We start from the raw sequence: 18417 nt of genomic DNA, 5'->3' as shown, positions 1-18417 counted from the left end.
TGGAGGCTGGTGGGATGAAAAGTGAGGACAAGGGGAACCCTGTCACGGTTCTGGGAGGGAGGGGAAGGGGTGAGGGCAGAGGTGCAGGGAATGGGTCGGACACGGTTGAGGGCCCTGTCAACCACAGTGGGGGGAAATCCTCGGTTGAGGAAAAAGGAGGTCATATCAGAAGCACCGTCATGGAAGGTAGCATCATCAGAGCAGATGCGTCGGAGACGGAGAAACTGGGAGAATGGAATGGAGTCCTTACAGGAGGTAGGGTGTGAAGAAGTGTAGTCGAGGTAGCTGTGGGAGTCAGTGGGCTTATAATGGATATTGGTAGACAACCTATCCCCAGAGATGGAGACAGAGAAGTCGAGGAAGGGAAGGGAAGTGTCAGAGATGGACCATGTAAAGGTGAGAGAAGGGTGGAAATTGGAAGCAAAGTTGATAAAGTTTTCTAGTTCGGGGCGGGAGCAGGAAACGGCACCGATACAGTCATCAATGTACCGGAAAAAGAGTTGGGGGAGGGGGCCTGAGTAGGACTGGAACAAAGAATGCTCGACATATCCCACAAAAAGACAGGCATAACTAGGACCCATGCGGGTACCCATAGCGACACCTTTTACTTGAAGGAAATGCATGGAGTTGAAGGAGAAGTTGTTCAATGTGAGAACAAGTTCAGCCAGGCGGAGGAGGGTGTTGGTGGATGGGGACTGGTTGGGCCTCTGTTCCAGGAAGAAGCGGAGAGCCCTCAAACCATCCTGGTGGGGGATGGAGGTGTAGAGCGATTGGACGTCCATAGTGAAGAGGAGGCGGTTGGGACCAGGAAACTGGAAATTGTCAAAATGACGTAGGGCGTCAGAAGAGTCACGGATGTAGGTGGGAAGAGACTGGACCAGCGGAGAAAAGATAGAGTCTAGATAGGAAGAAATAAGTTCAGTTGGGCAGGAGCAGGCTGACACAATGGGTCTGCCAGGACAGTCCCGTTTGTGGATTTTGGGAAGGAGGTAGAAGCTGGCTGTCCGGGGTTGTGGGACTATGAGGTTGGAAGCTGTAGAGGGAAGATCTCCAGAGGAGATGAGGTCAGTGACAGTCCTTTGGACGGTGGCTTGATGTTCGGTGGTGGGGTCAAGGTCCAGAGGGAGGTAGGAAGAGGTGTCTGTGAGTTGGCGTTGAGCTTCTGCAAGGTAGAGGTCGGTACGCCATACAACAACAGCACCACCCTTGTCTGCAGGTTTGATGACCATGTCGGGGTTAGACCTGAGAGAACGGAGTGCCTCAAGTTCAGAGGGGGACAGGTTAGAGTGAGTGAGGGGGGCAGAGAAATTGAGACGACCAATGTCTCGCCGACAGTTTTCAATGAAGAGATCAAGAGCGGGTAAGAGGCCAGGGTGAGGGGTCCAGATAGAGGGAGAATGCTGGAGGCGGGTGAATGGGTCTGCTGGTCGGGGGGAGGACTCCTGGTCGAAGAAGTGAGCCCGGAGGCGGAGGCGACGGAAGAAGAGCTCAGCGTCATGCCGAGCGCGAAATTCATTGAGGTGGGGGCGTAAGGGGATAAAACTGAGACCTTTGCTGAGTACAGAACGCTCAGCATCAGAGAGGGGGAGGTCAGAGGGTATAGTGAATACACGGCAAGGGGTCAGATCAGAAGGGGTGGGGTCAGAGGGAAGTGGAGCGGGAGGAGGATCTGGAGCGGCATTAGTCCCCATCAGCTGCTGGAGCTTGCGTTCCTTAACACCTGAAAGGAAGAAAAAAAGTTTTTTGTTAATGCGTCGGATGAGACGTAAGATGAGATGAAACTGCGGAGTAGAACAGATTTGAGATAAGGTGAGACGGTGCTGTTGGAGAGAGAGGTCCAGTGTGTGCATATGGCGGCGCATAGCACTGAGTGTGGATCTCAGGATGCGGCGAGAGTAGCAGTCCGAGGAACGTTGTATTTCTCGGAGATACCTGTGATCCTGGGTGGTTTCAAAGCATGATGGGTGAAACTGCAGTTGGAATCCACGTGGAATCAGTCGGAGCCGGAGACAGTCACTGAGGAAGGAGATGTGGCTGTGAAAACGAGTTTTGGTAGATACCTTATCAAACACCAGGAGGGAAATAGAAAGCAATGAAGGTGAACAAGGGAAAAGAGACAAACGAAAATCCCGTCGGAGAGAAGAGCAGAACTTCTTCAAGGTAGGCATTCCTGGAAGAGAAGTGGCAGTGAATTAAACACTAAAATAAAAGCAAAATACTGCGGATGCTGGAAATCTGAAACAAAAACAAGAAATGCTGGATTCACTCAGCAGGTCTGGCAGCATCTGTGGAAAGAGAAGCAGAGTTAACGTTTCGGGTCAGTGACCCTTCTTCGGAACTGACAAATATTAGAAAAGTCACAGATTATAAACAAGTGAGGTGGGGGTTGGGCAAGAGATAACAAAGGAGAAGGTGCAGATTGGACCAGGCCACATAGCTGACCAAAAGGTCACGGAGCAAAGGCAAACAATATGTTAATGGTGTGTTGAAAGACAAAGCATTAGTACAGAATAGGTGTGAATATACTGAATACTGAACATCAGCAAGTGCAAACCTGAAGAAAAACAACCTGAAAAAAACAGTGGGTAAGCAAACTGAACAAACTAAGATGAAATGAAATAAATGCAAAAAAAGATTGTAAAAAATGTAAAAAGGAATGCAAAAAAAAGGGAAGAAAAAATAACTAAAAATGACTAAAAATGAAAGTAAAGTGGGGGGCTGTCATGCTCTGAAATTATTGAACTCAATGTTCAGTCCGGCAGGCTGTAGTGTGCCTAATCGGTAGATGAGATGCTGTTCCTCGAGCTTGCGTTGATGTTCACTGGAACACTGCAGCAATCCCAGGACAGAGATGTGAGCATGAGAGCAGGGGGGAGTGTTGAAATGGCAAGCAACCGGAAGCTCAGGGTCCTGCTTGCGGACTGAGCGGAGATGTTCCGCAAAGCGGTCACCCAGTCTGCGCTTGGTCTCCCCAATGTAGAGGAGACCACACTGTGAGCAGCGAATACAGTATACTACATTGAAAGAAGTACAAGTAAATCGCTGCTTCACCTGAAAGGAGTGTTTGGGGCCTGGGATAGTGAGGAGAGAGGAGGTAAATGGGCAGGTATTACACCTCCTGCGATTGCAAGGGAAGGTGCCCTGGGACGGGGACGAGGTGGTGGGGGTAATGGAGGAGTGGACCAGGGTGTCGCGGAGGGAACGATCCCTTCGGAATGCTGACAGGGGAAGGGAGGGGAAGATGCGACTGGTAGTGGCATCACGCTGGAGGTGGCGAAAATGGCGGAGGATGATCCTTTGGATATGGAGGCTAGTGGGATGAAAAGTGAGGACAAGGGGAACCCTGTCACGGTTCTGGGAGGGAGGGGAAGGGGTGAGGGTAGAGGTGCGGGGAATGGGTCGGACACGGTTGAGGGCCCTGTCAACCACAGTGGGGGGAAATCCTCGGTTGAGGAAAAAGGAGGTCATATCAGAAGCACCGTCATGGAAGGTAGCATCATCAGAGCAGATGCGTCGGAGACGGAGAAACTGGGAGAATGGAATGGAGTCCTTACAGGAGGTAGGGTGTGAAGAAGTGTAGTCGAGGTAGCTGTGGGAGTCAGTGGGCTTATAATGGATATTGGTAGACAACCTATCCCCAGAGATGGAGACAGAGAAGTCGAGGAAGGGAAGGGAAGTGTCAGAGATGGACCATGTAAAGGTGAGAGAAGGGTGGAAATTGGAAGCAAAGTTGATAAAGTTTTCTAGTTCGGGGCGGGAGCAGGAAACGGCACCGATACAGTCATCAATGTACCGGAAAAAGAGTTGGGGGAGGGGGCCTGAGTAGGACTGGAACAAAGAATGCTCGATATATCCCACAAAAAGACAGGCATAACTAGGACCCATGCGGGTACTCAGACTAGATCAGACTAGAAAGCCCAGATACATACAATCAGGCAAGATGCCCAGCATCATCTAAAACAGAACAAGACATCATCATAATTTAAATGTGACTGAAGGCTAGGCATACTAAAACCTGTAACCCTAACAATGTAGGTTCTCCAAAGAAAATGCAGTGTAACGTCTGATCTCATGGCATTGCTCGTGGGTAGTTTGGAGTATGGTTGTGATGTTTCGTGTAGTTCCAGTCCGAACTGGGCAGCAGCAGCAGCACAGTGGGGTGCTGGTGGAGGGGTGTAGAACTTAAAAACTAAAATCACCAAGAAAACTATGATATTTGGTTACCAATAAATTTAAAATAAACTCAAATTGGTCAATTGTGCAGAATATTCCCAACTTATTCACTGCATTTAAACTGCCAATCTCTGATTTTAACAGGGTGGAAATCGAGGATGCAGGGGCTGAAACAGGTGGTGTACCATTTGGACCTCTGGAATCTGAGGTCTGGTAGATTTTAACTCATGGGCCTCATTGGCACATACCGAATCTGACACTTGCCTGAAGCTAGTGGGAATGACGTCACTGCAGGCAGGCAGGAGTAAAAGTTCATAATTTTGGCATAAGTGAGAAGCAGTACTTGAGGATCTTTAGGCTCATCAGGAAAGCTGTCACTGAGATTTGGTCAAAGACCTGCAGGAACAGACAGCAATATGCCCTAATAAACCAATGTCATTGATGGTTACCGATCTCTCAATTTTCACGTCTCAGAGCCCTTCAACACACCCACGAGTGATTTCCCTGGGAATTAGTCATGATATTTATTTGCCTTTTGGACAACTGATACTTTTTTTGTGCACCATAAACACATGCGACTACTGGATACATTAAAAGTGCATAATCCAAATTGTGTTCCAGTGCATGTGAAATCACAAAAAAAATGGGCAGAAATAAGGTCCCTGTTTCATGAATACCCGTTACCATTTTCCAAACTTTGGAGTTTGGATCCTAAAACCTTTACAGTAGTTATGTGTCTATGGCCTGCATTACTGACGGCTACTACAGATGCCACTGCTGTTGCCGGTTGCTCAATGGGCAAATTGCTATACAGAGAACTGTTCATTGGCAAATTGCTATACAGAGAACTGTTCATCCAACACAACCATACCATTTCAAGCGCAATATTATGAATAGATACGTATACTTGCCCATCTGGATAAGGGTTATTATGCTATCATTAAACCCACTATTATGTGTTTATAATTAGTGTATTTGGACAGGTCAAATTGGCACATTGTGCAAATCATGAACGGTATCATTAATATGGTAAAATACACTGAAAAACTGGAAATCTGAAATAAGGACAGAAAATACAGGAAATTCACATACAGGAAAAGAAATTCTAGAAAAAAAAATTCTTAACTAAGAGGTTGTGTAATATGACTAAAAAAATTGAAAAAATAAGATTCAACATCACGTGCAGCCTGCTGCGTCTGAGAAACTGTTTCGAAACTTCCTCACCTGCCTCCCTTGGTCATCATAAAAACTCTGAAGAGAACTCAACGGCCACAGCTGTGCTTTGATGTGGACTTTAGTAAGCTGCTTTCAATTTGCTGATATTTCAATTCCCTAAATTAGTCTGTAACATCGAATTCTTGTCATCACTGATTTATGTCTTAAACTGCCAGAGTAAAGAGAAAAAATCAGTGTTTTGAAGCAGGCTCACTGCGACAAAAATGTCATTATAAAAATGTACTGTTGCAAGCATACACTCTGGGCAGGAAATTATGGTTACACGCATTTCCTGAAGCTTGGGGTTGCTTCTGGGAGAAGTCTTTGCAGGGAATGATGAGGCCTTATGTAAAAGACAACATTAAAAGTGTGGTCTGAATTCAATTTCGGGCACCAGACGTTGACAAAAGCACATCAGAGGATTATGCAACTTCTTAGTTTGCTAATATGGGTTCAAAGAGTTTTACTAACAGAACTGATCAGCTTCTGTCTGCATTCAGTCACTAGTGGAGTTTCCAGAGAGAGGCTGCTGAACCTACTATGAAATAAGAAGCATGAACAGAAATGATATATGTTTTTCAAAAAATTTCAGTGTGCTTAAAGTAAACTGGCAATTATTATTTCTAATTTTGCATTGATCTACAGAATCGGCATGGACCCAATAGGTAAAAAGGCCTTCGTCTGTGTAGTAAACTTACGTGATTCTCGCCACACTTCATTTAAGCCTGATATTTCATCAATAATGTTAAACAACCAGATTAATGTGAAGCAAAGGACAGATCTATGTGGAAGCATCTGCAAACTGTTATCATCTTGGATTTATCTGTCCTTTGAAGGTATGGATATAAAGCAGAAAGAAAATTTCCTCTTCGTACAGATGTTAACACACTTTGCATTGTACCATTGGGAGTAATTCCATGAGGAGATACAATCTCAATTTCCCCCTTCAAACATAAATGTAATTATGTAAATCACAAACAAATGATATTTCTATGAATTTGTCCATCGCAGCAGCTATTTGACATAAATCTGTGCACATAGAACTCATATTGTAAGTAACTTTCCTTTAGTTTATTTAAAATTTCCCTTATAATACTGCAAAAAAAAAAGCTTTTCAGATTTTTAATCCTTAGTTGCCAATAATTCTTTTTCATTTTTTAATGGCATATTACCGTGTAACTTCAGGAAAATGTTATAAAAACAACTTGCATTTCTATAGTGCTTTTTTTGCAGGAAAACGTCCCAAGCACTTCACAGGAGCATAATCAGACAAAAACTGACACCCAGCCAAAGGAGAACAGGCGATCCAAATGGTTGGACAAAGAGATAGGTTTTAAGCAGCATCTTAAAGGAGAAAACCTAGACAAAGGAATTGGCATATGCACAAGATCCCAGAGTTGGAAGGTTGGAGTAGAGGAGGTTACAGATTTAGGGAGTGGCAAATCCATGGAGGGATTTGAACACAGGATGAGAATTTTAAAATTGAAGTATTGGTGGACTCTTACAAAATTCAGCTGCTAAGATCTCACCTTGAACAAGATGATAGACAACCTATTCCAGAGCCCACCAAGGCTTGGAGCTGCACCCCAGAAACCTAAAAACGACACTTCCTGTGCCATTGTGCTGCCAATTCAGTCTAAGTGTTGTTATTTTAAAATTTCCTTTTCCATTCCCTGAAAAGTAAGGTCACATGCTTCCCACAGGGTGAACTGATGACTGAAAGGACTGGGCTGTTTCTCATGCACCTCCCACTTGCTGGTTTCAAAGCCGTATTTGCAGAGGTCTGGAAGCAGGTCATCTGATTTCCTACCTGTGGAGTGTTGACTGGGATAATAGGAACAGATAACTTTAAAAGGTGTGACCCTCACAAAAGCAAAGAAAAATGATCAATGAAAATGCTGATAGAGAATCTAAATGATGCATGGAGCTGCTTTGACTGACTTGCCTTTTCATGAGTTCTTTTACTCTCCATTGAATTATTAATCAACATGTAAGTTTAGCATTCACAAGCAGTGGAACTAAAATCTCAGTGACAATGATTTACAATTGTTACAATCCCGTTAGGGACCGATAACCTTTAAAAAGAGAAAGTCGAATTCCCAGTTATTCCTCAAAGAATTACGTCACAGGTTTTCACGTTTTAAACAAAAAACTTTACTGTTCAAGAGTTAAAGCAAAACAGTACTAACTTAACACTACAATTTGGAAACACATATTTTAAACTTAAATTCTTAACAGAACAGTCCTGTTTGACTGTTAATTCCACCCCAAAAATTTTCCTAGACATTACAGGATCTTGGTGGTTTGTTCACTTCCCCTGGGACCAATCCAAAGGGTACCACAGCTCTTAGAAGTTCACTTTGATTCCTTAGTTTCTCAGGTATCTTCTGAGATATGAAATCACCTCCCAAATCTAGATTTCTCAGTTTGAGCACAGGACTGCCTCAAAACAGAAACACCTCTGGTTTCCGATGGCCACTTTGCTCCTGAGTCCCATTATCTTCCAAAAGCCAACTGTTTTTTCTGTGACCAACAGCCTGTCTGAAGCCAACAGCTTTCCAAAAGCCAACTGTTTTTTCTGTGACCAACAGCCTGTCTGAAGCCAACAGCTTTCCAAAAGCCAACTGTTTTTTCTGTGACCAACAGCCTGTCTGAAGCCAACAGCTTTCCAAAAGCCAACTGTTTTTTCTGTGACCAACAGCCTGTCTGAAGCCAACAGCTTTCCAAAAGCCAACTGCTTGTCTGTCAGCAAGCACACAGATCAAAACGCCAACTGGCACCCCTGCACTATCTATCTCCATAGCAATATGGTACATATGGGATGTCCCAGATAGCAATTTTAAACAAATTATTTCCAACTCCAAATCTTCTCTTTGTTCTGGGAAATCATATGAATCATTTAAACCTCTGATCGAGGCAGCTGCAGATACACTGTCTCCATCAAGAAGTTCAGAGAGGTTCCCATTGTTTAGGGTCTTCACACTTCCCATTATGATCTCGCTAAATAAACATGGACCACCCTTTGATTTGTAACCATCCTAGGCTTATTTGCCAGCTTCCCAAACCAAGTGTTTTCATTGCATTGCATAAAAAAAATACAATTCTCAAATTAAAGGTTACCTCTGGAAAATTTATACAAACCATGAATTAGATGATCATAACACAATATTGACTGAGAGGCATACAGATGTTGTCTAACTTCTCTGCATATGTATGGCAAAATGTCCATAGGATAAATGCCCAGAGGACATCAAGAGTCAGAAGGAAACAGAGGAGGCAGCAAGCGAGACACATAATAGATGTTACAAGCCAATGGTCATAGAATCATAGAGTTATTTACAGCATAGAAAGAGGCCATTTGGTGGTCAATGGAGAACAATGAGATTCAGAAGATACAACGGTATGGGCCAACTGTGAATAGTTGCGTTCTTCGGCTGATCTGCAGAGACTGTAGCAATGTCTTTCAAACTTTTCTATGTGGAAATATTGACAGACTTCTAGGGATTGCCTGCACACATTCCTTGGGATGTCTTGTCCTAACATCATGCCAGCTACATACTCATTTATGTGTCAGAAGGTTGTGGGTTTAAACCCCACTCCAGAAACTTGAGCATGTAATCTAGGCTGACATCTCAGTGCAGTATTGAGGGAGTGTAGCACTGTCGGAGGTGCCTTGACTGCCCTCTCCAGTGAACAGAAAAGATCACATGATACTATTCAAAGTAGAACAGGGGTGGTCTCCCTGGTGTCTTGGCCAATATTTACTCCACAACCAACATCATTAAAACAGATTAGCTGATAGTTATCTCATTGCTGTTTGTGGGACCTTGCTATGCACAAATTGACTGATGCGTTTCTCTACAATGCAACAGTTCAAAAGTACTTCATTGATGGCAAAGTATTTTGGAATGTCATGAGGTTGTGAAAGTTGCTTCATAAAGGGAAGTTCTTTCTTTCTTAACCAGTAGCAATAGAATCAATGTCCTCTGTTTGAACTTGGTCAGGATCGTTACATACGGATGTGGAGGGCAGGACAAGAGGCAACCTCGCATGCTGAGGCCCAGAGAGATTTTAGCTCCCGGGCTTCAGTTATAAATGCAAGATCAGACTCCTACCCAAATCCAGTAGGAACCACTGCCTGACCAGTAGACTTGACCAGGAGTTTGGGTTTCGGCAAAAGTCAAGTCCATCAGAGGGCTTCGGGAGGGGAGTCACTGTTGGGGGTAGGGTGGGGAAGTCTGAGGCGGGTTGGCCCCGGGTTTCCTTTTGGGGCCTGGAGCAACAATCCTAATCCTCCTGGACCACAAGGAAACTAAACAATAAAATGCAAAATTACCCCTTGCTGGACTTTAGCTCCAGTTGCAGTTCCTGGTAAATTTGGCCTGGAAGGGAAGCCAGCACCACTCTCCTGCTCAGGCCTGAGGTTTAAAATAGCAGATCGGACCTGATGATGTCACCAGAGCTCAATCTGCCCATTTAAAGAGGTTCTGGGGAGGTTGGGTGTCCTTGCTGTCTGGAATTTAAAATTGCAGTCAGCCAAATTGGGGCAGGAGAGGAGTGGGTAAGTCTACCGCCACATTTTAACTACCTGGTCTATACTAGGTATATGGAGGTGTTGGGGGTGGGGCAGGTGGAGGGGGAAGTTAAATTGAGATCAGTGTGTCAAAAGCTCAACAAATACAGAGGAATATAGAGTACAGAATTTTCAGGTCACTGAGCATGCTCTGCACCCCCCAATGGGTTTCTAAATCTGCTGACTTTGCAAAACCATCAATGCACCCTCATGAAGTAACTCCGATCCCCAAACACCAGTCTGAAAAATTATGGCCTATCGTTTGGCAACATACCATCTGTTTTGGATGAACATGGAAGTCAATTCCCTGAAATTACATAGATTTATAACAGAAGTAGGGCTGCATTTTACAAGTCGACTGCTGAAATCAATGGCGGTCCATCTGCACGGACTGTACATCGTGGAGCTGTCGCAATATTAAATGTGGTGGCTCATTTAATTGGCTGGGGCGGACGCACCCCCCTCCCCCCCCCCCGATGATGTGGAGGGGGCAGGCGGTCCGTCCCCGGCAATGGCGCCAGCAGCCTTTACGCAGGCGTTGATGCCATTTTTAAAGGGTTTCGAGCCCTTCCATTTCATTTTTAAATTTTGAAGATATAGTTATGTAAAATTGTTTTGAAAAAATTAAATAAATGTTTCTCGCCCCTCTCTCCCACTCCCCCCAATAACCACAAAATGCATTCCTTGCCCTCTCCCCCCCAAAACATTTCCACATCCCACCTGACCTTTCCCCCGCAAAGTTCATAAACTCTAAACTTTACCCCTTCCCACCATCCCCGACACCAATCAGAGAAGTTTGACCCTGCTTCCCTCCCTCTCCTGCACTGAAAAGCCTATCTGCTCCCCCCTCCTCACCAGTGTTCCGCCTCGGATGCCCGGTCAGGGATCCAAAGGCGCGGGAGTGCCAGCCATCAGCACCAATATCGCACCGGGATGGATGGGGGAGTGGGTAAGTAATTAATTCATTTATTTCAACAAATTTAAATATTGAAATGGGGCTCCCGTCGCTGAGCGGCAGGGGCCCACCATGAGGCTGGCATCGAGTCCCATGGCAGGCCTCTCCCGGAGGCATTTCCTGGCTCTCCCCAGCCCCGCGCCATAACTCGCAATGTCGGGGGGGGGGTCTGTAAAATTCGCCCCGTAGGCTATTCAGCCGAACCAGTCCTTGTTGATATTTATCATCCGTACAAGCTATAATCCCATTTCCAAATGTTCAGTTGCTTCCCATTTCTTTTTATTCCTCCTTTCCTTCAACCCCTGATCATAAATGCTGAGACAGTCTCTGCTTTAATCAATAATTCCAGTAGTGCATTCCACAATCTCACAACTCTCCATGTGGAACAGTTTCTCCTGCTCTCTGTCATAAATCTCTTACATTTAATCTTATATCTACATTCTCAACCCCTCTGACATCAGAAACAGTACTGCTACTTGCTCCCATCCCTTCATAACTTTAAACACCTCTAATAAATCATTCTGTAATCTCCTCAGTTCTAATGAAAACAGCATAAGTCTTTTTCACGTCTTTATTCCTATTTGTATTTCATCATAACAAACATTATCCTAGTGAATCTTCACTATACCTCTCTACTGCCTCAACATCCTCTCTCTAGTCTGAAACCCAAAACCACACACTGAAGTATTCCAAATGTGGTCTTCCTAGGTTGTTATATAGATTCACCATTGAATTTAGACTTCTATATTCTATATCTCTGGCTAAAAACCCAATATTCCATTAGCTTTCTTTATAGCCTTATCCAATGGAGGTACTGCTTTTAGTGTCTTGTGAAATTGAACTCCCAAATCTATCTGCTCTTCCACATTACCCAGCCTTCTCCCGTTCAAAGTATCATTATTACCTTTTTGAAACCAAAATGTACATCTCACATTTACTGACACTGAATCCCATCTGCCACTCTTTTGCTCATTCTACCATCTCACCAAAGTCTCTATGTAGCCTCCTGCGGCCTTCAGAATGATACACTATACCTCTTACATTTGTATCAACTATAGGTTTGGGCACCAGTCTCCCTAGCAGGCTCTCTTTTTGTTACTTTAGACAAGATCATTTTGCTTTAACAAAACACTTCAGAAAACATTTTCCAAAAAATACTTCAACTATTTTTTTAATGTTTCAAGGAATTAGAGCTAGCAAGTAATTACCCGACTTCAAATAATCCTCTGATGCCTTCTTTTTTCCTGTGTGGACCCAAAGAATGCTTTACGTCAACCAGAGTGGAATCCACATAAATACATGCCTCATCCATGCATGGAATTCCAATAGACCAAATCACTTCTGAATCAGTCCCATGAAATACAATTCCTAATTCATGCAAAACAATAAAACGTAGAATTGTGATCCAGTCATCACCTATCACTCTATTATCTGTTTTTAAGGCTGTGCAAATATAGTTCACTCAGAACACCTGATAGCTTCTTAGGTAGACAAATGAAGTTTAAAAGGCTACTAACTTATAGTTTAACTCTTAATTCACAAACAGATGTCTTTTCCCTGGAATATTTCTGTAATGCATGTGACTGACTCACCATGCTAAATGCTCCATACAGTTGGAATAATATTCAAAGTAGATCTGATAGTTTAAAAAATAATTTTCTGTCAAGCACACATGGATAGCACCATATGTTTTATAACCATTTTCCTTGACTGATGGGCTGGGGTACAAAAATCCGTGGATTTGTTATTTTTGCTGTAGAAATCCTCATCTAAGTAGAGTTTGTCTTGGCGTGCTCATCGCGCAATTATCATGTTTCAACTTTTTGAAGCAGAGAATAGAGACAGAGGTTATAATTTGTGATTGCAGCTCCTGTAGATTTCAAATTCAGCTTTTACATTGAGTTGCACACCATTTCAAAATTCTACATTCTTTCTTAAAATTAATCCTCTATTTTCTATTGTTATAGAACCATATACTGATGCAGCACAGAAGGAGACCATTCAGCCCATTGTGACTGTGCCAGCTCTTTGAAACAGCTTTCCAATTGGTCTCGCCCTGCTCTTTCCCCACAGCCCTGCAATTTCTTTATTTTTCAAGCATTTATGCAATTACCTTTTCAAAGTTTTATTTTTAAATTCTGCCTTCACCACACTTTCAGGCAGTGCATTCCAGATCATAGCAACACACTAAATCCTGGCTACCTGACTCGAACCCGACTAGACCCGACTACATGTGTCGGGTTTGGGTCGGGTCGAGTTGAAATTCCGAGTCCAGCATTCGGGCTCGGGTCGGGTCAGGCTGGACACTGCCTCCGGAAAGTCACGGGATCAGGCTTACCCATGATTCCCCACAACTCCAGCTGCAGGAATAGTATGCTGCTGGAACAGATGAAGGAGATTCGGGTTGGGTTGGGCGCGAAAAAAAATTGAAGGGCTCGGGCTCGGGTTGGGTTCGGGTCGGCTGTGGTTGAGTCGAGCCCAGGTCGGGTTTTAATTTTATACCCAAGCCAGGCTTTACAACACATTGCATAATTTTTTTCCCTCACATTTCCAATTACCTTAGATCTGTGTCCTCTGATTACTGACCCTTATGTCATAGAAACAAATTCTCTTTATTTACCATATAAAATTCCTTCAAGATTTTGAACATCTCTATCAAATCTCTGTTAATTTTCTCCACTTTAAGGAGACCAACCCCAGTTTCTCTACTTTCTCCAGACAACTGATGGCTTTCAATATAGTACCATTCTGGTAAATCTCCTCTGCACCCTCTCTAAGGCCTTGACAGCATTCCTAAAGTGTTTTGGCTGGAATTAGTCACAATACTTCCACTGGGGTCCAACCTGTATTGTTGAAAGTTTCACATAGTTTCCTTACTTTTATCCTCTAGCCAAGGATCCCATATGCTTTTTTAAACGCCTTCTCAACTTGTCCTGTCACCTTCCAAGGCTTGTGTATGTACACCCCAAGGCCTTCCCGTACCCCCTTTAAAATTGTACCATTTAGTTTATATTGCCTCTCCTCATTATTTATACCAAAATTAATTCATTCATACTTCTCTGCATTAAATTTCATTTACCATGTGTCTGCCCAGTTCACCAGTTTATCTCTTCCTGAAGTTTGTTATTATCCTCCTCACTGCTACATTTCTGAGTTTTGTGTCATCTGTAAACTTTGAAATTATGGTCTTTATATCAAGTCCAGGTCATGAGTTCATATCAAAATGAGCAGTGGTCTTCATACCAAAACTTGAGGAACCACACTGTATGCTTCCCTCCGGTCTGAAAAACAACAATTCATTACTATTCTCAGCTTTCTGTCCCTTAACCAATTTCATATCCATACTGCCACTGCCCCTTTAATCCCATTGGCTTCAATTTTGCTGACAAATCTATTGTGTGGTACTTTATCAAATGCCTTTTGAAAATCCATATACACAACATCAATTGCACTACCTTCATCAACCATCTCCGTTGCTTCATCAAAGAACTCAATCAAGGTAGTCAAACATGATTTGCCTTTATCAATTCCATGCTGGCTTTCATTTATTAAGCCATAATTTGCCAAGTGCCAATTCATTTTCTCCCAGATTAATTTCTTGCAAAGTTTCCCTACCACCAACACTAGGCTGACTGGCCAGTAAATACAGGGTTTATTCCTTTCCCCTTTTTTGAACAGGGGTGTAACATTTGCAATCCTCCAGTCTTCTGGCACCATTTTCATATTTAAAGTGATTTGGAAGATTGTGGCTAGAGCCTTCACAATTTCCACCCTTATTTCCCTCAGCGACCTAGCATATATCACATCCAGTTGCCTTTCACATTACCCGTTAATTTATCATAAGCCTCCGTTTTCTGTTTCATTGTAATCTCTACATCTTTAGTTATCCAGGGAGCTTTGAATGTCCTTCTTTTCTCCTCATGGAAATATGTCGAGCTTGTACTCAAATTATCCCTTCTTTGAAGGCCTCCCATTGCTCATTTACTGTTTCACCTGCCAACCTTTTATTCCAATCTATCTATGCCAGACCCCATTTCAACACACTGAAATTAGCCCTCCTCCAGTTGAATATTTGGTGTCTTTTCTATACTAAACAACAAATGATTTTTTTCTCTGGAATTATATTTCTTGTAATTTTGTACCATTTTAAAGTGATTAAGCTTTTTGTTGTGGACTGTAGGCCACATGTTATAATATAAGTGTATTATTCAATAGAAATAGAGTCATAGCGTCATACAGCACAGAAACAGGCCCTTCAGCCCATCATGTCTGTGCCAGCCATCAAGCACCTAACTATTCTAATCCAATTTTCCAGCACCTGGCCCGTAGCCTTGTATGCTATGGCGTTTCAAGTGCTCATCAAAATACTTCTTAAATGTTGTGAGGGTTCCTGCCTGTACCACCTCTTTAGGCAGTGCGTCCCAGATTCCAACCACCCTCTGGGTGAAAATTTTTTTCCTCAAATCCCCTCTAAACCTCCTGCCCCTTACCTTAAATCTATGCCCCCTGGTTATTGATCCCTCCGCTAAGGGAAAAAGTTTCTTCCTGTCTAACCTATCAATGCCCCTCATAATTTTGTAGACCTATATATGACAGCCTGGGAGCTGGACAACTTCAGAACAACCTGTGGATTGTAAAATTTACTTTCTGTATCTTTTTTTGCTGTTAAATATGACAACTGTACAACAATGCGGGAGGAGGGGTGTTGATCAAGATAATGACAATCCAAGATCTATGCCCTTGATGGATTTTAAAAAGTTACCTTGATTCTATAAATATTGCTTTCTTCCAGTAACTACCCAGCTCCCTAATCAGACCTTGCAATTTTAAAGGTGGCGTTCCAACTTCCATCTTGGAGTCTTCTGTGAGTCTGTTGCCATGTCAAAGCTGCTTTTTGACAGGCTTGTAAGTACTGCCAAGGCCAGTCTATTTAAACAGTAGATTTTGTTTGTGATAACAGATTGTAAACTTACTGAAGTACAGTTTAATATTTCAATTCTGTGGTATTAGCGAATCTTCCATTGTTCTACAGACTGGAATAGAAAATTTTGGAAGACAGCCTGGGCAGAGAAATTTATACCCTCATTGTCTTCCTGAGGTTAAATTTTTGCATGCATGGCATCTTTTCTACTATGCTGCGGTTAGGGGGAAACAATGTCGTAGTGGTAATGTCACTGGGTTAGTAATCCAGAGGCCCAGGCTAATGTCCTGGGGACATGGGTTCAAATTCCACCGTGGTAGCTGGGGGAATTTAAAATCAATTAATAAATAATTTAAATTAATTAATAAAAATATGGAATTGGAAGTTAATCCCAGTAATGGTGCTGTGAAACTATCATCAATTGTTGTAAGCCCCCATCTGATTCATGAATGCCCTTTAGGGAAGGAAATCTGCTGTCCTTACCTGGCCTGGCCTACATATCACTGCAGACCCACAGCAATGTGGTTGACTCGTAACTACCCTCTGAAATGGCCTAGCAAGTCACTCAGTTGTCAAGGGCAATTAGGGTTGGGCAACAAATGCTGGCCTTACCAGCGACACCCATAGCCCATGAAAGAATAAAAAAAAACAAAGTTACCAGACTGCATTCTCTGCATTTAACCTATGAGCATTGGAGAATGTATTTACCCTCTCAACCATGTCCTGTGTTCTATTGAACAAGTGAGTAGGGGAGGAAGAAGAAGAAGAAAAGGTTGATATTAGCCATGAGTCACCTCATTGCTTTCCATCCCCTATTCCTTCATTGGCTTCTCGACCAATAATTGGCAAGCTGATCTGAAGAGGGCCCACATCAGAGACGCCATCCATGACTCAGCAATGAGCACCTTTGGCAAACGTGTGAAGCAGAATGCAGACTGGTTTCAATCTCACTTTGAACAGCTGGAACCTGTCATAGCCACTAAGCGCATTGTAATGTTGAAATGCAAGAAAGCCCCCAGTGAGCTAACATTCGTAGCACTTAAAGTAGCCAGAAGCACTGCACTAAAAACAGCCAGGCGCTGTGCAAATGACTACTGGCAAACCTATGCAGTTGTATTCAGCTGGCCTGCAGCACCAGAAACATCAGAGGAATGCCTAATGGCATTAAGAGAGCTTTTGGGCCAAGAAAATTGCCCCCCCCACCAAGTCTAAATCAGGGGAAACGATCACTGACCAATGCAAGCAAATGGACCGCTGGGTGGAGCATTACCTAGAACTGTACTCCAGGGAAAATTTTGTCACTGAGACCGCCCTCAATGCAGCCCAGTCTGCCAGTCATGGATGAGCTGGATGAACAGCCAACAAAATCGGAACTCAGTGAAGGCATTGACTCTCTAGCTAGCGGAAAAGCCCCTGGGATTACCCCTGAAATAATCAAGAGTGCCAAGTCTGCTATACTCTCAGCACTCCATGAACTGCTTTGCCTGTGCTGGGATGAGGGAGCAGTACCACAGGATATGCGCGATGCCAATATCATCACCCTCCATAAAAACAAGGGTGACTGCGGTGACTGCAACAACTACCTTGGAATCTCCCTGCTCAGCATAGTGGGGAAAGTCTTCGCTCGATCATTTTCAACAGACACCAGAAGCAGGCTGAGCATGTCTACCCTGAGGCACAGTGCAGCTTTCGAGCAGAGAGATTCACCATTGACATGCTGTTCTCCCTTCACCAGCTACAGGAGAAATGCCACGAACAACAGATGCCCCTCTACATTGCTTTCATAGATCTCACCAAAGCCTTTGACCTCGTCAGTAGACGTGGTCTCTTCAGACTACTAGCAAAGATCGGATGTCCACCAAAGCTACTAAGTATCATCACCTCATTCCATGACCATATGAAAGGCACAATTCAGCATAGCGGCACCCTTTCCTATCCTGAGTGGCGTGAATCAGTGCTGTGTTCTCGCACCTACACTATTTGTGATCTTCTCCCTGCTGCTCTCACGTGCGTTCAAGTCTTCAGAAGAAGGAATTTTCCTCCACACACGATCAGATGGCAGGTTGTTCAACCTTGCCCGTCTAAGAGCGAAGACCAAAGTACGGAAGGTCCTCATCAGGGAACTCCTCTTCGCTGACGCTGCTGCATTAACATCCCACACAGAAGAGCGTCTGCAGAGACTCATCGACAGGATTGTGGCTGCCTGCAACGAATTTGGCCTAACCATCAGCCTCAAGAAAACGAACATCATGGGACACGACGTCAGAAATGCTCCATCCATCAATATCGGCGACCACGCTCTGGAAGTGGTTCAAGAGTTCACCTACCTAGGCTCAACTATCACCAGCAACCTGTCTCTCGATGCAGAAATCAACAAGCGCATGGGAAAGACATCCGCTGTTATGTCCAGACTGGCCAAGAGGGTGTGGGAAAATGGCGCACTGACACGGAACACAAAAGTCTGAGTGTATCAAGCCTATGTCCTCAGTACCTTGCTCTATGGCAGTGAGGCCTCGGCAACGCATGTCAGCCAAGAGCAACGTCTCAACTCATTCCATCTTCGCTGCCTCCGGGGAATCC

The sequence above is a fragment of the Heterodontus francisci genome, chromosome 26 (assembly GCF_036365525.1).
Source record: "Heterodontus francisci isolate sHetFra1 chromosome 26, sHetFra1.hap1, whole genome shotgun sequence".
NCBI classification, from domain to species: Eukaryota; Metazoa; Chordata; class Chondrichthyes; order Heterodontiformes; family Heterodontidae; genus Heterodontus; species Heterodontus francisci.
This window is presented reverse-complemented; position numbering follows the sequence as displayed.